At 43.9% G+C, this 21,685-nt stretch overlaps 1 long non-coding RNA gene across 1 annotated transcript in view; it reads left to right on the top strand.

Annotated features, from left to right (window-relative positions):
• LOC138301967 (uncharacterized) overlaps positions 1–16,182 on the top strand; it is a 208,340-nt gene extending 192,158 nt beyond the window's left edge. The window contains exon 5 of the long non-coding RNA XR_011205190.1: positions 15,967–16,182. This is a non-coding gene — a long non-coding RNA (uncharacterized lncRNA). The remainder of the gene's footprint in view (positions 1–15,966) is intronic.
• The last annotated feature ends 5,503 nt before the right edge of the window (positions 16,183–21,685 follow it).

Here is a 21,685-nt window from a genome sequence, read left to right as displayed (position 1 = left end):
GGGAAACAATAAACTATACTGTGTTTCATTATGGGGCTCTTTGTTTCACTTACATTTATTTAATCAATATGAAGAAATGCGCTTTAATGAGTAAATCTGTTTATATAGTCCTTTGGAAAACAAATAATTAATTCCTTGCTGCATTTTTTTATTACTTTAATGATGCAATCAATAACTACATGACTCTTTAAATAGATAAATAGTTAAATACATCAAAATTGCAAATCAATAATAGATTCAATGTGTTAGTAGTACTCATTTTTCCAAATATGATTATAACGTATCCTGGCAGGAACATTTTAAATCGTTAACCCAGGAGATGCCATTGTAATGTATTGCTTGCTTAAGGCCTCCACAGTCTGAAAAGCTCTGTCTTTGGTCTGCTTGGTCTGCAAGGCTAGAATGCCAATGGGTTCTAGTTGCTCCCCCCCCTTTGAATTCCACAATGGACATTCTTTACCATAAAATACAAGTAAATTGATTTATTTTAAACATTTTTTCCTAAGGGATGTTATTTGAATTCCCTGCCACCTTTATTTTCTATTGGAGAGTGTTGCAGTATCATGGGTTGGCCACGTGTGGTGCTGGACTCCAGGTCTAAGTGAAGTATATTTACCACTGTTTTAGGTCCTTTTTGGCTGCTGTAACTTTAGAAGTGCAATTTGTGAATAGGAATATGTTTACTCGTTTGTTGGTGGATGCCTCCCTAAACCCTTCCTCAACCCTCCCTAAACCCCTTCCATTTTGTAGTAAGTATTCTCCATTTCCCAGCCATTCATCTGTTTCTCCCACATTTACTACTAAAATATATACGTGCAGAGATCTCTGCAGTCGGGAGGGAGATCTCTACAATAAAAGATAGGAGAGGCAGAGGCCGAGGCCTGCACAGGTAGGTTAATGAATAGTATTCCCAAACACCAAAGGCTTGATTTAGTAATAACTGGTAACAAAGCATGTGCCAAAAAATGGCAGATGTCCTGACTGTCAAACTCTTGTCCCCCTTACCTCCTTTAAAGATATGGGATTGATGAGTTTCTGCCTGTGGAGCCTCATAAAAACATCACACTCGCTCACCTTTTCTAACAGGTTCACTGCCTCAGTATCATCTGAAGGCATTCCCTATTCAAGATAGGCCTTTTATGTTTGTTTGTTCCTGTGCATGAAAAACAATGAGCAAAAAGCAATCATTTGCCTCACGCATTGAGCAAATACTTTAAGCACATCAAGGACATTTATTTTATGTTTTTCAGAAACTCCCGTCCTAAGGGTTTGTTTCTGAGAAACAAAAAATAAGAAATGGTGCCATTGTTGGAGTGTAGTTTTATAACCAAAATTAACATGAAATGTTTGCAAATTAATGTATAATGATGCCGCATAGAAAATATATTAATGTGCTTTTATTAAACGTGTGTTAGAAATGTGCCCACGGGAGTGGCCGTCATTGTATACGATGATTAATGAAATTTACTAATAATTAAATATTAATGTACTAATGTATGATTTGCATTAGTATTAAGACTTATATGTTAAGGTTTTGCTAATTAATCAATAGGCCTTCGTTAGCATGAGTTAGGGCCTAGCTGCCCAGTTTCATATTAAATGTGATTTACTAACGTGCAATGTGCTGACTTGCTGAAGGACATGTAGCCGTACTTTTCCAGAAGACTAGAAGATGTGTGCAACCGTAGTAAATTTTCTCATGAGAACCTGAGTTGCTCAAGGAGACATTCTTGTGGAGCGCAACAGTGTAATTCGCAACAGGTACAAGGTCATTTAGACTAGGGAAGACAATGGGACTACTGACTTGAGTAACAAATGTCACTTATTCCTCACCTGACATTCTACCCGTTGGAAGCATCAAACCCAGGAACCAATGAGCTGCGTGAGAACTGTCAAAAGTGGAAAGCTCTACTGGGGTGACCGTTGGACTATTAGATGGAGATAATGATGCACCAAAACTTGCCCAATTGGAAATTAGGGGACTGTACAACAAGTTAATATAATCTTTTGACACCAGGAGAAATCAGCCATTATAAGCCATTCCGAGCCATTTTCTATAGCCATTACGTGCCTTTGCTATTGCCTAGACACTTTGCCACTCTGTCTTAAAGACTTTGCTGTTTGATTCTTCAACCCATCCTTACTTTGCCTTCCCGATTCATACTTTTCCTCCTTATGAGGGAAGTGTCCCTTATTGCCCGTCTTGCTGAACTTTGCTGTGTTTCCTGGCTGATGGCGATTCACTGATGTCCTGAGGACGAAGACTGACTCTGTATGCTGACTCATTACGGAGGGTAACTATATGATGATGAAATTGTAATTGTCTGTTTGCCTTTTCTTTCTAGGTACCAACTGCTTCTTTTGATAGAGACCATAGTTAGATGTTTTCTAAATTTGGGGTGCTAAATTGTTTTGCATGAAGCCCAACATGCTAATGCTAATTCGAGGTTAGTTAAGGAGTTCACTAGACAGACGCAAATAGACAAATGACTGAATCTATGCTTTGCTGAATAATGTGCTAATGATACTCTGCTGAGAATATCCCAAGTTGACATCGTGCTTTGATCTAATGTTTATGATTTTTGCTTTGATGAAATCTTATTTGAGTGGTCATATTATAACAGTGTTGATGGGTTTTCTGGTATTGAGACTAATAAACCTGCTAGTAGAGTGTAATCAATAGGGAATAAATATCATAAATCTTACAGAATATTGTGTGTTTTTTTCGTGACTGAGAGGTCTTGATGTGTTTTGATTCTTACCTATGCCATTATCCAATTTGAATCGATTTGTTACTGTGAATATTGATGAGGTTATTGATATATTGATTGCTATGTTGATTAATTGTCTCGTCCTAAGGTGTCTTCAATCAGGGTCAAAAGATTCATTGGCCTAAAACGAGCCCCAGACTAATTATTTAAGATGGGACGCGTTATCAGTTCTGGTACCATCACCCTAATTAGGTAAAACAGTGTGATGTCCTTTTTCCTCTCCCTCATGAGAGCCTGGCCGCTAGGTCAGAAAACATCAAAGATATTTTCCCTGAGTGCAGAGGTCATTTGTTTTTGTTTTTCAATAACAAACCCTCACTTTGACCAACAGCAACCATCCAACAGTCTTTTGGCCAATGTAAGCGCAAGAGATTGTCAGTACAGAGCACAAGGATTTGCTCTTTTATACTATCACAGGCCTTGATGACTCTGAAGCGACATAGCAAAGTGAAAGTATAACAAGAGGTGATGGCGTACACCCTCAGTCAGGGGCCTCCCGAATTCCCAGCCACAATATGCCTTTGTGCTTTGACTCATTTATCCTTGCAAATGGATCTTTTCCCTTGCTCAGCCAGATGTTACCACGAGGTGAGTGCTGTGGGTATCTATACAATTGGATGGCCCCTTGGTGTTGAACTTGAGAGAAACTCATCCTGGTATACAAGAGCCTCCACTTTCTCCTTTTAGAAGGTCAAGATCTGTGGAAAAATATCCCCTTAATAGCATTATGTCAGTCAAGAGTGGACTCAGAATTGGTATAATGATAACGGTTTATCTCATCAGAAGGTAATAATTTTACCTGGTGACCTCAAGTGGCCTGGGTGTAAGCTAGCACAGGCCAATATTCACTGTATCTGTCAGACTCTTATCAGCGTTGTTGTGCTTTTCAAACTTTCTGCATGAAACTCAGGGTAGGACTGCAGCTCTGTCTATGAGAAGAAAGTTCAGCTGTCCTTTCACAGAGACAAGCTTACAATCTCTTGTGGAATAACGCAAAACTCCACTGTTCTTCTTATACACTCGGATATATCTCCTAAATTCCAAGGTAAATTATTACCCGCAAGAGGAAAACTATTTAGCATACCTTCTTTGGAAAATAGGAGAATAAGCACCTGTCTTTCACTCCTCACCTAAACCAATTATGTTTATATAGATAAGAAGGGTTAGGAGTCAGGTAGCCCCTCCAGAGTAACTCTCATCTGCAGGGTGTTGTATATAGATATGTCTCTCCAACCTTGGCCCTAGAAACAGTAGACACACACACTGTTCTTGGTATTTTACAATAAATGGGTATTTGTGCATTGCTGGAGGGCCTTGCAGCTCTAATTGTTGCATGTAGTCATTCAATTTTTTGGAGAATAAAAAAATCTCTATTTTGTTAATGTGACTAATTCCTATTTATAGCTCTGAAAATAATGCCTGAAAATCATATGGTGATTTCTCCTACACTGTTAACATTGGCATTCAAAATATTAGTTTTTTGGGATCTACACTTGACACAAAAACACATACACACACTCTCTCTCTCTAAAGAATTTGTGATCTCATGTGGCATACCATAAGGCCTCGTTTGTATGGAACATGGATGCATCACCAGGAAAGCCCTGCTACACATGACACAAGCCCATGTTTCTTTTTTTTAAATGTAGCTTTAGTTTTTCAAACTTATACTGGGTCAGACTCCTGAGCCTTTTCAGGTTTAGCACTATTGTAGTATTTTGCCTCTGGCCAACACTATTTAGACATTCCAGGTATACTGGCACCCCCCCCCCCCTTTATATTAATTAAAGTCTTTCCTAAAGGACTTTAAAGAAAGCCTTTATCTCTAAGCAGCCAAGCAGGTCTTTACCATAAAGTTGTTGAGTCTCTATCTGCCTAAATTGCTGAACTGGGGGTAAAATGTGTAGAGTGATTGAAATTGATGGTTAGTCTCATGATGTTCAAACTATCTGTTTTCTAATTGCCCAGCTTCTTCTCTATCATACACACAGTGTTTGTGAGACTAGAATGAGACTAGCCAAATTAAATAGCCCAAAGAGGGGCCACATCATCGATCTGTGTTCAGCCACATGGTCACAGGTTTGGTTCCTGATGGGTCCTCTCAGCTTCTCTTCCTTCTGAGCTTGATAAATTAAGTACCACTGACCTCTGTAAAAGTGAACATGTGTTACTAAGTGCCATGAAACCCATGCACTTAATAATATGCACTTAACAAATACATGTGTTATGAATGAGAGTAGAACGAGAAGTCTTTTTCCAGAAAGTGAATAGCCCCCATGATGATGGTAGACTGAACCTAACTTGACTGATTTTTCTTTAATACACCAGCATCTGCAGTAGTAACCACCTTGTAATAATAGAAGTGGTACAGACCACTCTCGTAGGGGAAGAAGTATGTCTCCCCCGCCTGGTCCCTACCTCAAACTGGGCCAGGCCACAAAGAAATATCATCATGAAATCTACTAGCTCCTTGTTGACTATGTGCATAAACAAATGGTATTGTTAAAGGACCATAATTTAGGGCCCGATTCTGAGTTTAGTGGTCGGACCACCAGACAGCCTCGGTGACGGGCCCAATTAGACCGCTGTGACAGAGGTTTCCCCCCCTCCATATTAAGATGTATGCAAGCTGAACCACTGATCGCATAGACATTTTCTTCCCCGCCAGCGGTGCAGCGGGCTGCAATGTTGCTGGTGCGCACTCTATTGCCGTCATTGACATGGTGGAAATCTCGGGGTGGTTAACTGACGGTGGTCAGCCATCGCGGTACACTCCTAGCAAAGCATCAGAAGAGAGGCCATTGGATGGATTAAAAAACAACACAGCTGACATCCATTGGCCACGTTGACACACCTGCAAATCACACTATAAAAACACCCCATCCCAGACCATGATCCTTTGCCTCTCCACTTCAGCACAGCAAGACAGAGACCACACTACTTTTTGTAATTTTTGCACATTGGGCAGCCCTTTTTGTCTATTCCATTTTATACCTTTCACACACTTCTAATTTTCCATCTGTTGTCCCAAATATCACTTGTCTTGTTTAGTTTGTCTCTGTCACCCACTTTATTTTTAGTCATGTCACGCCATACAAATCCATGTTTTTCAGAGGATGAGTTGAGAGTCCTGGTGGATGAAATCATAAGAGTAGAGCCACAATTCTTTGAAGCCTAAGTCCAACATACTTTTCTCAGGAGGAAAATGGATATGTGGCAAATGATAGTTGACAGAGTGAATGTTTTAGGCACCACTTTGCACACAAAGAAGGATAATAGGAAGAGGTTGAGTGACCTGAGGCAGAAGGTGCATTCCCTGGCCTCCAGGCAACACCTTGAGTCCCTGACGAATAGTGGTAGTGCTCCCAGCACCCCATTACAACTATTTCTCTGGGAGGAGTAGGTCTTGGCCATCCTGCATCCTGAGGGCTTGATAGGAATAGCTGGGGTGGGGAGTCTGGTAACTCATACCAAAAAAACTGTCACAAAAATTCAATGGCCTGAATGCTCACATCTCAGCTTTTGCCATTGTGATGTTCGTCTACTTTTATAACCTGCAATACCCAAAGTATCAGAGACATTAGATTGTCAATGTGTATTGTCGTACATAACATCACATATATCAATCTCCATCGCATACCATATGTTTAATATCAAAAGATCATCCTAGGACCCAGTATGTGTGTCAACATGTAAATGTATGATCCAACCTAACTACAGAGTGGCAACAAGGTATGTCAGACTAAACATTTGTCATGTGCAGGGAAGTAGAGAGAGTGACATGATTACAACTACCATGGGGCCTCTTTTCTGTAACTCAAAGCAAGAGGCCCTTTTGCACTTGCCCAAAGACACTTGTTAGCCATGCCACAACTGATGTTCACTCATCATGGACTGAGCAATCTATATATCATGTTTAACTCTGAGACGTGCTTACTTATATAGCTTGATGTTGTCTTGGTAAAACCAAATGACACTATTGATGCCATAAATGACACCTTACCTACTGTGTATATCAAGTAGTTGTAAGGTATTAAGCTGCTTCAGCCAACTGGAAGTGGCGGGTAACCCATTGACTTTGTACTGCTCACATGATGTCTACTGTTACACATATAACCAAGTTGTATGTTCGCCTGTATCTTATACAAGGAGGCCTTTGAATGGTCAAATACACATGAAACCTCTCCATTGTGTTGCCTTAACTGTTTCTCTGATGTCATGTTCATTTCTTATTCCAAAATGCAAGTTATTAGCACATCTCATGAACTACTCAATCCTATTGTTTTTGCAACCTCCACAAATGTCTTGCCAACAACTTCAATACCATGGAAATATATCAGAATAGGAAACCCTACCTATTTACATTTTCCTTGGTCTCTACTTACTGTCAGAATCAACATTTGGATGTAGATTCCACACTTCCACCAAAAACAATGTACTCTATTTCTCAACAGGCAAACTGGCAATGCGCCTGGGCAGGCATTGCCCACTGAGCAGACTTCCAACCCACCCTCGGATGAAGCCCTCAGGGATGAGGACACTCCTGGACATGTGGATGACAGACCTGGCACATCTGGTTAGCCTGGTCAGATGGCAACAGTGAGACTCATTGTGCCCACAGCAACACCTCCCACTCCAGCTGCTACAACTCAGCCAGCAACATACCCCCAACTTGTGTACCTACACAGTCAGCACACTCTAGTGCCCCTGAGTCCTGGATACTTAAGTGCAAATCACCACCCCTGACTCGGAGGGACCAGGACCTAGTTGGAGAGGGCACCCTGGGCCAAGGGCACAGGCTCTTGGGGGTAGGAGGGATACTGTGGGCTGATAGAGTGAGTCCACTGGGGACAATCAGGAGTCCCAAGGTGAAATGGACCAGGTAGTAACAGAATTTTGGGAAATGACACAGCTGCAGAGGGACATGTACCAACAGATGGACGCCCATACTTCCAACATGGGCACCCTAACAGGGGTGCTGATGGACATCCATACAACCCAAAGCATGGCTTTTCCACCACAATCTACCCCTTCCTGTGGTGAAAGTACATCAAGGTCATCAACATCTGTGGCAGACACAGGAAGGAAGGCCCTGCCAGAGGAAGAAACACTGTCAGACACACCTGCCTCTGCAGCAGCTGAACCCCTCTGCCCTCACAAGCGGGACGTCCCTGCAAATATCCAGGAGGTGCGGATGACAAGACACCCACCACTGCCAGCAACATCAACCTTAATGTCTTCCTTTGTGTCACACATTCACTCTGTGGGCTAATTCTGGACACTTTTCCATTCCTGATGGGAGGAGTAATTTGGACTTTGGAATTCAGATGATTTGGCATCTACAGCTATAGTTTTAGTCACTATCACTGACTCCTTCACTTTTTATTTATGTTTGTTTTTGCACCAAGTATGTCTTCACCTTTAACACTTTAATAAATTCGCAAGTCACAAACCCATTGTCTGATGTAGTAGATTTCACATTTAGCAATGTAGATAGGCAAGACCATGTGAAGTATACAATGACAATACAATTGCTTGTGTAAACATGGATATGTTGCATTTACAAAATGTTTAGCTCAGGATCACAACCATGCCACACCAACACATACATACAAGTGTCTTGTCTAAGAAGTGTTCAAATCATAGGCTGGCAAGTTGTCAGATACATAGAAAATTAAACATGAATTGTACAGTGTAAGTCATCAAATTACAGGTGCAGATCTCCAGAACATGGAAGGGAGGGATATATTAGACAGTGTCCTGTAGAATAGGAAAAAATGAATTTGGTTGATGTCATCAGCTGGAGTCATATCGCTTACCTCACAAAGGGAATCCAACATCACGTAATGCGACCATCAGACAGGTGGCAGTACAACACTTCCTGATCACAGGGTCATTACAATCCTCTGTTTCTTTATCTGGTGGTATGACACAAACAAATATCAGTAATGTGCTGCAAGCACTTTGGCCTACAATGATGAAACACATCAACAGCTACAAAGAGTTTGAACAAAAAAGAGTGTTTAGCCAATGTGAAGTAAAACTAACATGGAACTAGCCTACAACTACATAGGTACTGACCACATGATAACACACATAATGCATCATGGCTACCACACGACAAGGAACAAGTCTAATAGAGTCTCCCTTACTTCCATCCTATCACTATGCAAGATGTCTTGGAATTGGTCTCGTATACCCAAAGCCTGTGACGTACATTCCCAGGAACAATCCATATCCACTTTGTATATCCCAACAGCATCAAATACCTGCCAATGTCACAACTCTGAAAAAAACAAAGAGTATAATTAAGAAACCGTACATATGACACATGTCACATAGCAAACTCTGGAGAATTCAGTTCATGACAAAAATCTGGCATAAACAATGTAACATTTACTAAATGTGAATGTGTCAAAAGCTTCATCACCAAACACCCGTTGCCATACTTTTCCAGAGCCTAAGCCTCCTAGCACTTTTTTTAAAACTCCTGACATCCTCAAACCTAGAATGTATTGTACAGTCAAAGTCATGACATCTCATGGCACACTTACACTCATGAGAAGAAGCTGTGGATGGGGTCTTGTTGCAAGTCAGCTGCTTCCTCTTCACCACTATCATCATCATTTGGCATTTCAGGATCCTCACCCAGTGGCACCTCAAGGTCTCCCTCCTCTGCATTGCAAGGGATGTTCTTTCGCAGGTCAATTTCATGCAGCTTGCAGCTGGCCACGGTAATCTGGCACACCTTCCTGGGTGAATAAAGGAGGGCTCCCCCAGTCTTGTCCAGACAGTGATATCTGGCCTTAAACCCAAAAGCCCACTCAACTGACCACCATATTCTTCGATGAGCCTCATTAAAATAGACTTCCCCTCGCACAGTTGGGTTCCTCAGCAGTGTTAACAACCAAGGACCGTTGGGATATGCTGAGTATCCTGTTTTGTAATGAGACATAAGTGCTCCAATGAGTCACACACTTCCTGATTGTAGCACCTGACATTGCACACACAAGATCACAACAGATGTAACTTACCAACAAGCCAGACCCTCTCAAGTTGCAGTTGTGACATCAGCTAGGGTATGCTCCTATTCCACCTTACAAAAGAATCATGAGCTGAACACAGGAACTGGGTACAAACGCTTGAAATGTACAGATCTGTCAAGCAGACAACTTTCACTAGAATGGAAGTGCTTCCTGTTTTGATAGATTTGTTCACTTGCTTGCAGTGACACTAATTCGAAATGGGTGCAATCAATGGCTCCCACCACATGTGAGAGGCGACCAAATTCGTAGAAGCCAACCTTCATGTTGTCTAAATCCTCACGTCTGGGGAACCTGATGAAGCTGTCAATGTGTTTCATCATTGCTGATAGCACGTCTTTTAAAACACCACCAAACGTAGGTTGTGACGTAGCACCAGCTATGGCCACTGTATACTGAAAGGACCCTGTGGCCAGAAAGTGTAATAATGCTACGAGTCTCACAATGGGTGGTATACATGTTGGATTAATGTTTTGAGGCATGAGATCAGGCTCCAATTGATAGAATAGATCTTGTATAGTTTGCCTATTCAGACTAAACTGTTTTATCTCATCCCTTTCTTCCATGGTCTGAAGGTCTGGAAATGAACGTTACACTGGAGGTTGTTGTCTCATCCCTCTCCCAGGGTACCTTTGTGTGGAATCAAATAAATAAGTGCTCCAGTCACAGTGTGCAGAGCTACATGTGATGAGCAAGACAAAAGTGATGTGACAAAACATTACTGGCTAAAAAAACATTACTCATATTTCACATCTCAATTGTTTACTCCCCAAAATCCAGCTATAATTACCATTGTTGTATACATATGTTTCTACAATATATATGCACATCATACACCTATATGGTCCTCATGCCCACCTTGTCATAGAAAAGTATGTTTTAACCTCCCAAAATACCGCTAACGGTGGTGTACATTGCACCGCAGTTATGTGGCAGTTATGTGGCACTACCCTGATGATTGTGTACAAGAAATAATACACTAATAGAGTATCACATATGTGTACATGTTACAACACATTTGTAGTGGTAGTGATACATTCACCAGTCAGCAATACTGTAGTTTCAACAGCTAAAACGGCGGATGCCTGACCTCATATATTGATCTTTTGTAAGCTGCCATCACCAGGAGAAGTCAACCGCACAGTGGATGGTTTAATCCACAGTGGTCCCAGCCAGAGGATAACATTGTTGACCGTGACAGTGACAGACCAATGGCTGTGCCCATCTATGATGATGACATATTTGAAAAATAACTCACTTGCGCCCTGACACTGCTGCCATCAGCACCTCAGCCACTTTAGCTGCTGTGTGCCGCCTCTGGGAGCAATCATGCCAGGCCTAGCAGGTGAAAGGGCCCCCACCTTCTCTCCAGAGGAGTTGGAGAGACTTGTTGATGAGGACCTACTCCTGTATTGTCAGCTCTATGGCTCACCAGAGGAACAGATAACTATCTCACACACATATTTGACTGTGTTCAACACCATCCTTTCCCACAGGCTACAATGGGCTACTGCATCCCAGATATTTTTTTGGATGACTGTAGTTACATTTGGTGGTCCATACATAGGATGTATATGTCATGGATTGTGGAACCTTATACTTTGTGTATTTCAGATGCCCGTTGTGTTGTCTAATGTGTGATAAGTCGTGGATCCTCAAATTGTGTTGTGTGATGTGTAATAAGCCCTAGATCCTCCTTCTGTTGCATTCATAGGCAAGTAAACTTTTTTCAGGGTAACAATGATGTATATGACGTTCAGATGACTGTAAATGAATTTTAAACAAATGCATTTGCATCACAGCATGAGCTGTCTAAATATGCTTTTAGAAGCAGTTAAGGAGGATGTTAGCAGTGTGTACAGTCCCACATATTACTCAGCCCAGATCAGGCCTTGTCAAACTGTTGTCTGAGAACTAGCTAAACTTCAATGACCCCTTCAGAGTGCCACACAACCTTGATTTCACATATAGGATGGCTACAAGATGTACCGTTATGCATTGAAGTGATGGAAATGTGGTGTTCATGTTGGTTCAGTACGCTCAGCCTGCAGAGAGCAAGGCCTGTCAAAGCTTTTCCCATTAGGGACTATAGCCCAGACCGGGGCAGGGGTACTATGGCAATTCAAATGATGGAGAGGGTAAACTCCCTGTAGACCTGCAGATCCTTGGATGTTGCCACAATGAGTTTTCCGAACTAATAGCAGACCTGAATGTTTTTACATTGCCTACATTTGGAATTTTGACTGAGTTATGCCCCGACCTGCTACATCAATTAATTTATTTCAAAAACCTACATGCATGGAAAGAAGTCATCCCACTACTCAAGATTTCACACACAAACTGGCAACTCATTACACAACCAAGGCAGACACATTGGACTCCTATTTAAAACAGAAGAAAACCATCAGCACCAACCCCTTTCCTAAAATACCCTCTAAGAATAAACCAACCCAGTCTCTACAGTCCTTCAAACAAATATCACAAGGTGAATTTATTGATTGGTCAAAGCAAGCAGACCTTACGGTTGCCCTTCTGACCCTTGCCCACCACACATCTTCAAGAACATTCTTTTATCTACTTCTGCTGCCACCCCTGTAAGAAGAATCATCAACAACTCTTTAACTACAGGAACATTTCCTGTAGACCTGAAAAAGGCATACATATGACTGTTATTAAAGAAAACAAACCTAGCCTGCAAGACCCCAACAACTACAGACCAATCACAAATGGACCTTTCCTGAGCAAACAGATAGAAAGAGCAGCATTCGCCCAGATGTCACAATTCATTGAAGACAATTCTATACTTTCAGACTACCAAACTGGATTCCGCCCAGGAAGAGGCACTGAATTGGCACTCATAGCAATCTGGGATGATCTTAAAAACACAGTTGACCGCAATGGAGTTGTTGCACTACTTCTCTTGGACCTCTCGGCTGCCTTTGATACAGTTGACCATGACACCCTAATTCAAAGACTCCACGAAGCTGCCATATAAGGGACTGCTCTCGACTGGATTATATCCTACCTTCAAAAAAGAACTAATATCATCTATTCTCCCCCCTTCTTGTCCAAACCCTACCTCACAAAAGCAGGGGGCCCCCAAGGATCAATCATCTCACCTTTGCCTTTCAACATCTACATGATATCATTACCAGAACTGATCAATGATTTTCACCTGACATGCTACAACTACGCAGATGACACACAAATACTACTTAAATTAGAATGTCCCAAAAACATTGAAAACTCACTAATCTTCAGTTCCCTCAGAGCCGTTGATCAGTGGATGACTTGGAGCCATCTCAAACTGAATGCCTCCAAAACAGAAATACTCATATGTGGTGACTGAAAAAATTATGACCCACTGTGCTCCTGGCCTGATGATCTCGGATCACTTCCTCAATTATCCAAGGAAGTTAAAAACCTTGGAATCACCATGGACTCCAAGTTAACAATGAATATCCAAGTGGACAAATTAGCATGAACAAGCTTCATCACCTTGAAGACTATATGACGCATCTTCCCCCACTTTGGATTTCCACACAAGGTGCAAGCTACTATCTCGCTTGTACTATCCAATCTGGATTATGCCAATGGCCTCTACCATGGATCGTCTCTATCTATTATGAAAATACTACAATGTATTCAGACCTCCGCAGCCAGGCTACTATTACATGTAAAGCCACAAGCCCACATCTCCCCTGCCTTGAGAGCACTACACTGGTTACCCGTTGCCAGAAGATGCACCTTCAAGCTGCTTTGTATCACCCACAAAGCTATACGTGGAACAGGACCGCTTTTTATCAGAAACAAAATAACCAAATACATTCAACAAAGAAACCTCCGCTCAAGATTGGCACCCTGCCTTAGAACACCACCATACAAGAAAAAGACTATAGGTGGTACATCCTTCTCCATTCCAGCAGCCAAACTATGGAATTCATTACCCCCAACTATAAGATCCACAGATAACTATCTTGCCTTCAGAAGACTACTCAGAAGGTTAGCTCTTTCCTTCATAACCAACATATTCAAACAGCTATATACTGCATATGCCTGTGTTGATAAATATTTGTTATCTGATTATGTGTATATTCTAGATATATATAGTTCTTTAGAAAATATGTATCGCTACTATGTCATAACAATAAACTACACACATACTCTTTAAACCTGTTTAACTAATGTATATGTTCTCACGGTTTAAATATGTATATGTATGTATATGTGTATGTATTCATGTATGTATGTATGTGTGTGTGTGTTAATACATATATATGTGTATGTTATTCTATGCTTAACATGTTCATAGGTCATTGCATAGCTCCTAGATAAGTTGTTATATTAGATACTTATGAATCCCTACTCTCATTTTATATCACACTGATCAAATGTTTATTATCATAGGTATTTGGCTATTCAAAAATTGAGTAAAGATAAATAAATGTTAGAAAAGTACACTTATTAATTAACTTCAAATATTACAAATCTTGAAAGTCTGTGTTTATGCAATGCTACTTTTCTTTTCATATTATACCCATTATTATATTCCTTGGGTGTATATTCCCTTACTATGTACTACCATATCTATTTATTTATTACTCTAGTCCTACTGTACAAATAAAATAAAAATAAAATCTATAAATAAAATTCAAATTATAAATAAATCTTAAAGACAATCTATATATATTACTAATAAAGAATAAATAAATTAAATAAAAATAATGATAAAAAAGGTGTAGTATATATATATATATATATATATATATATATATATATATATATAAATTATGTCATGTCTCTATCAATCTATCCTCCATTCCCACTCTGACTCATCCCAAATCCATTCTACTACTTTCATCCCCTAAATAACCCTGCCTAAGCTCTTCCCACCTCTTCCACATCTAACGCCGCCAAACCTCAGTTTACTACCATGATCTCCCAAACAACCCTACTACATTCTCCCTCATTTATCTCACCTTTATCTCATCCAAAACCCTCCTGCTACTATGATCTCCCTAACCCTTTCCACAGACTCTTCCCTCCTCCATCCCCCTTTACTCATTCCAAGCATAAATCCTATTGCTATAAACTCCCAATTAACACTTCTGGATTCTTCCCTCCTCCACCCCTCCATTCTCCAGTCAATCCAACTAACAAACTCACATACCCGCGGCTCAAATTAACTCATAATACTACTAAAACTGTATTCAGATTTCCCTATACTAATCCACCACTAATTCCTTTTGGGTTCCGGAGTAGCGTGCTACTCGTCGAAAAGCGGTTTGACGCCTCGTCAGGGGTAGTAAGCACTATATAAATACTATTACAATACAATTACAATCTTTCCATTGACCCACATTGACTTTACTCCTCAGGTCTGTTGTCACTTTTCTCTAAGTCATGTTTGCACTGTGCTGGCCTCTTGCACAAGTGACAAACATACAGTGCAGATAGTTGGTTAGTTCTGGAGAGATCTTTACATGTGAATCACTAGCTTTGTTACATTGACCCAGTCAGACCAAACATACCTTGGTATGTTGAATGTCACTTCTGTAAGAATGCCACATATGGTAAAAGGTGAGTCCTGTGATCCCAGTGCATACCACACAAACTCAATCAGATGTAGCATTGGATCCCATTATATAGTCCACATGTCCACGCATCCACAGAGAGGAAGCTCTCAGTGACACCCATGCCAGCCCTTTCATTGTGACCTATGCCTTAGGGTATAGTCTTGACTATGGTAGTAGCCTGTATGGACCATATGCAACACGTCAATGTGCCTGGATGTAAAGGTTTCTGTACAGTCATGCACAAGTATTTACTTTTCAGAAGGTCACAATGGTGTGCAGTGTTTCGTAGTGGCTCACATCTCAGTACATGTTGGTTGGCCCTGGACTACATGATGTTAGTGGGCTCGGTTAGTAAGTGTAGGTAATGACCAGGGTTGTGGATAGTTAGCAGATGACTACAAAAGTGTTTTGGTATTTCCTTATGCTTATCAGCATGTGCAGTTTCCCTGTACTTAGCAGCAAGTGCAGTTTCCACATGTAGTGTGTTAACAAATCAGAAATGGTTGGGTGTTAACCAAAAACATATCCTAAATTATTGAATTATGATGTCTTCATTCGTCTATTGTATCCATATAGGTCAACGCAATCAGAAGCAAGTCATTTGGAGAGCCATTGCTCGGAAGGTGCAGACCTTGGAGGTCTATCGCTGATGCAGTGCCCATTGTCGGAAGAGGTGAGAGAAACTGAAATGCTGGGCCAGGAGGATCACGGACGTCCAGCTCGGCCTGTCCTCCCAGCGTGGACGTGGCATGCATGGGACCCTGACCCCCCTAAAGGCTCCCATACTGGCAGTGGCCTACCCGGAACTTGATGGGCATTTGAGGGAATCACAGCAGCTACAAGGGGGTGAGTCCTCGGACAGATTCAGACATGTTACGTTGTCACCTTTATGTATTAGAAGCAGACATCTCCCCAGAATATTGGAATTGGCCCATGTGCAACGCACATGAAGAGTTGATGTAGTCTGGTAGTAGGTGCATGCTGATGTGCCTTGCCTATTGCCCAAATGACCAGGTACAGCACAGAGTCTAGTCCACTACCAATATGCTATATTGAGCAGACACATGGCTGAGTACAGTTATCAATCAGCTCATGTTGTTTGATGTTGTGGGTGACATTAGTTCCCAACAGGCCACTTGTCTTCAGTGTGTCATGAGTGTTGGTACTTCACCACTGTGAAGTCTCATGTGATGGTGGCCTTCATTCATGTGACATGGCATATAGTGCACTTTGGGTGCAGTCACTGAGCAATAATTTCCCCTGGTAAGTGGGGAATGTACAGCTACATGAGTTGGCTAACATCACTGTTGTCAACAGTATGTGTGCCTACATGTTGGCATGTGAAGCTTTAATTGTAGTAGTGCTATTTACACTACTGTTTCCCACATGATCAACCTGTCTTCAGGAAATGATGTCTGATTCCATCACATAAGTGTGCATGCAAGAATTAACTGGAAAATAGTTGTATGTGCAGGGTATACAGTTAATGTGTTACCACAGACAGGAGTGTGTCAACATTGGTTAGTGGGTCACACATACCCTAATCAATTACTCAATGTCATTTTTCATGCAAAATTGTGAAGCAATGAAGGACATGATAGGTAGACCTAAAGTACTTATTCACTATGTGCATTTCAATGGCATTGATGTGGAATCATTACACTTAGGCCCTCATTACAACATTGGCGGTAAAAGCCGCTTACCACCGTGCAGAAGACCGCTAACACACCGCTGCGGCCGTGGAATTCCGCCACAGCTATTATGACCCACATCTCGGAATCCGCCAAAAGTCAGACACCCACACAAGTCCGCCACACCAAAGGTCAGTGATAAACTGGCGAAAACAAAACCTCTACTGTCACGCCAACAGAAATACGCCCACACTATCACGACACACGAATCCACGCGGCGGTCTTTCAACCGCGGTATTCCATTGGCGGTACACACCGCCGCGCTCAAAATACACACACTCTTACAAAACACAGCCACATTGGACAATTCAAAATACACACACCTGAGACACATACACACACCACTCCCACACACCCATTACAATATAAAACACACACCCACATCACCCACAAACCCCCACGACAAAAAATTCCGAAAGAAGGCCAGAGAGAGACACCACCAGCAAGAACAACAGCATCCACAGGCACACAACACCATCACCCACACAACTTCCACGCACCTCACACAACACACCACTACATATCAACAAACACTCCACCCCACACATCACCTACACCACCCCATGGCACGGCAAAGACACCCCAGGTTCTCGGAGGAGGAACTCAGGGTCATGGTGGAGGAAATCGTCCAGGTAGAGCCACAGCTATTCGGATCACAGGTGCAGCACACCTCCATAGCTAGGAAGATGGAGCTATGGCGAAGAATAGTGGACAGGGTCAACGCAGTGGGACAACACCCAAGAAATCTAGAGGACATCAGGAAGAGGTGGAACGACCTACGGGGGAAGGTGCGTTCCGTGGTCTCAAGACACCACCTGGCGGTTCAGCGGACTGGCGGCGGACCCCCACCTCCTCAACCACAACTAACAACATGGGAGGAGGAGGTCTTGGCGATTCTGCATCCTGAGGGCCTCGCAGGAGTAGGTGGAGGAATGGACTCTGGTAAGTCGAAGCTTTACTATTACATCCCCCACCCTACCTACATGCTATCACATACCCCCACCCTCACCCTCACCCCCAGCACCCCAACTCCTCACAAATGTCCCAACATCACAAACCACACATCCCAACACCAAGCCCTGCATGCAACAACGAAGCATGGACACCCATCACCAAAGCATGGCCACTGCACATACCCATACACCCCCCTAAACCATCATCACACAAGCTCCCACACAGGAATGCTAGCACGGGGTACACGGTCACCCATCCATTGCACACCATTACACACACAGATTTAATAAACATCCTTTTATACCCCTGCAGGTCACCGGACAGGAGGGTCCACACATGTCCACACCACCAACAGAAGAGGCCCACAGTGATGACAGCACCTCTGTCCAACTGGATCTAGATGACCAGCCCGGACCATCGGGGACCTCTGGACAGTCAGTTCCCCTCACACAGGCACAGGCCACCACAGACCTTCCCCCCCTCTGGAAACACCAGCACAGCACCCACCCAGCGGGCCCATACCTCCGTCCCCAGGGCATGTCAATCAGCTGTGGTCCGCCACTACAGGGAACCCAGGCTAACCCACCACCCCAACAACAACAGGGACCTGGGGGCAGTGGTAGTGGTCACACGGTCCAGGGGACGGAGGCACTGGAACACAGGAGAACTGGGAGGGCCGCCGTGCGACAGGGGGCAGACAGACCAAGGGAACCCACTCTCCACGAGGCCCTCTCCTCCATCATGGGAGCCTACCACCACTCCCAGAAGACGATGGCAACGATACTGGCCAAGTTTCAGGAGACCCAGCGCATGCAGGAGGAACAGTATATGGGCTTCAGGGAGTAACTCAGAACCATCAGCTCCACGCTGGGCACCATCGTAGGGGTGCTGAAGGAACTACTCAACACCAGGAGGGACACTGTGGCACTACAAGGGGCCCCTGATACTAGCATGGACGATGAACTGCCCACCACCTCCGCCGGCGCTAGTGGACAGGACGCCCTGCCACAGGAGCACCACACCAGCACCCCACCCCCTGCAGAGGGAGAACCACCCCGCAAACGGTCCCTGAGATCCAGGAACAAGACAGAGAACGATGCCAAGACCCCGCCAAGAAATGAGAACACCCTGATTGTCATCCTACTGTTCAACTTTGTTACCCTGTCCATAATTGAACTGCCCCGGCTCCAATTCCTATGCCCATATGGGCAATGCACCTGTGAGACTAATAGACTGGACTCTGCCATGGACACTCCTCTGCCATCACCCCTCACCATTTCACTACCCCCTCCTATTTTGAGCATTTAAATAAACACACCTAAAGCACAAAATGATCTGGAGTCTGTCTGTGATTTTGAAATAGTGTATTAGCAATTACAGTGACAAAATGTTTTTGAAATAGTAATGTCAACATACCTATGTCACACAGCTCTAGTCCATGAGGAATCTAAGCAGATGTCACACGGTGGGACCCACATCTGTGAAACCGTGAGGGAAAGTGACAACTCAGTGACCATACACTGGGTGAAAACGACAGACAGGAGAGAGGTAGTAGTGTTAAAGTACATGTAGTAGTCAGGATTGTATTCTTACCTGTGTCTCACTGGAAATATTGCTGGATCCCTGAGTCCCTGTTGTGCATGTCTTCTTCCTCTGCTTCCTCCTCATCACTGTCCACAGGCTCCACAGCTGCAACAACACCGCCATCTGGACCATCCTCCTGCAGAAAAGGCACCTGGCGTCGCAAAGCCAAGTTGTGAAGCATACAGCAGGCCACGATGATCTGGCACACCTTCTTTGGTGAGTAGAATAGGGATCCACCTGTCATATGGAGGCACCTGAACCTGGCCTTCAGGAGGCCGAAAGTCCGCTCGATCACCCTCCTAGTTCGCCCATGGTCCTCATTGTAGCGTTGAATCTGCCCTGGTCCTGGGATTCCTCACTGGGGTCAGTAGCCATGACAGGTTGGGGTAACCAGAGTCACCTGCAAATGGTGAGGGGCCACTGTTAGACACACACCAACCTGGAGGGATAACCCCAGACCCAGACAACCATTCCCACTGACTTGCTTCCAGGTGCTCACCTAAAAGCCACACACGGTGCCTCTGGAGTTGACCAATCACATGAGGGATGCTGCTATTCTGCAGGATGTAGGCGTCATGCACTGAGCCAGGGAACATGGCATTCACATGGGAGATGTACTGGTCTGCCAAACATACCATCTGTACATTCATAGAATTATAACTCTTCCGGTTCCTGTACACCTGTTCACTCCAGTGGGGGGGGGGGACCAAAGCCACACGGGTACCATCAATGGCACCTATGATGTTGGGGATATGTCCCTGGGCATAGAAATCACCTTTCACTGTAGGCAAATCCTCCACCTGAGGGAAAACGATGTAGCTCCGCATGTGTTTCAGCAGGGCAGACAACACTCTGGACAACACGTTGGAAAACATAGGCTGGGACATCCCTGATTCTATGGCCACTGTTGTTTGAAATGACCCACTTGCAAGGAAATGGAGCACTCACAGCACCTGCACTTGAGGGGGGATTCCTGTGGGATGGCGGATTGCTGACATCAGGTCTGGCTCCAACTGGGTACAAAGTTCCTGGATTGTGGCACGGTCAAGCCTGTAGGTGATTATCAAATGTCGCTCCTCCATTGTCGACAGGTCCACCAACAGTCGGTACACCGGAGGATGCCGCCATCTCCTCACATGTCCCAGCGGACGGTGCCTATAAAGGACAACAGCAAGCACAGAGTCAACCAACTCAGAGGTACGTACCCACAGTTTACCCAGAACACCAATCATACACAAAAGGTGGCGTGTATGTGTGTCGAGACTAGGCCTAGGTATGTGTGACGCAGTTGAAAATGAAGCCATGTGGGCCCCTGAAATGGCGGCTGCCTGACCTGTAAAGTGGGACAATGGGATGTGAAGTAACTGCGCTGGCGTTGTACACCGTCGCGGTAGGCGGTCGAAGACCACGGCGCAATGCTGCATTGGTTAACACTGGACCCTATGGGTCCCAGGAGCCAATGATGATGTACGCCGGCGGTGACGGTATGCACCGCCGTGGACGTGACTGCCATTTTCTATCTGTTCAATCACTCGATACCTGATCTTCGACAGGAGAGGACCTACACGGCAAGTGCTGTTGTGACCTCGGTCTGGAAGAGACAATGGCTCGTGCGTCTGGGGAAAGGGCCCCTGCCTTCACATCGGAGGAGATGGAGAAGCTCGTGGACGGGGTCCTCCCCCAGTACACGCTACTCTACGGTCCTCCAGACAAACAGGTAAGTACACAGGGAGCATGTTGTATGGGCTATGCCTGTGTGGAGAGGGCTGGATGTAAGAAGGAAGGGGGCAGAGTGCTACGTGCATGAAAGACGGTGAATGCATGTGCCACATGTCAAGGGTAGGGATGGGGGCCAATCACTTTGACGGTGCAGTTGGTAATGACTTCTCTTCTTCCCCTGTACATTTCATGTAGGTCAGCGCCCACCAGAAGAAAGTTATTTGGCGTGCCATCGCCAAGGACGTCCGGACCCTGGGGGTCTACCACAGACGGAGCACCCACTGCCGTAAAAGATGGGAGGACATTCGCCGCTGGAGCAAGAAGACGGCGGAGGCTCAGCTGGGGAT

This window comes from Pleurodeles waltl, chromosome 6 (genome assembly GCF_031143425.1).
Source record: "Pleurodeles waltl isolate 20211129_DDA chromosome 6, aPleWal1.hap1.20221129, whole genome shotgun sequence".
Classification (NCBI taxonomy): domain Eukaryota; kingdom Metazoa; phylum Chordata; class Amphibia; order Caudata; family Salamandridae; genus Pleurodeles; species Pleurodeles waltl.
This window is presented reverse-complemented; position numbering and strand designations above follow the sequence as displayed.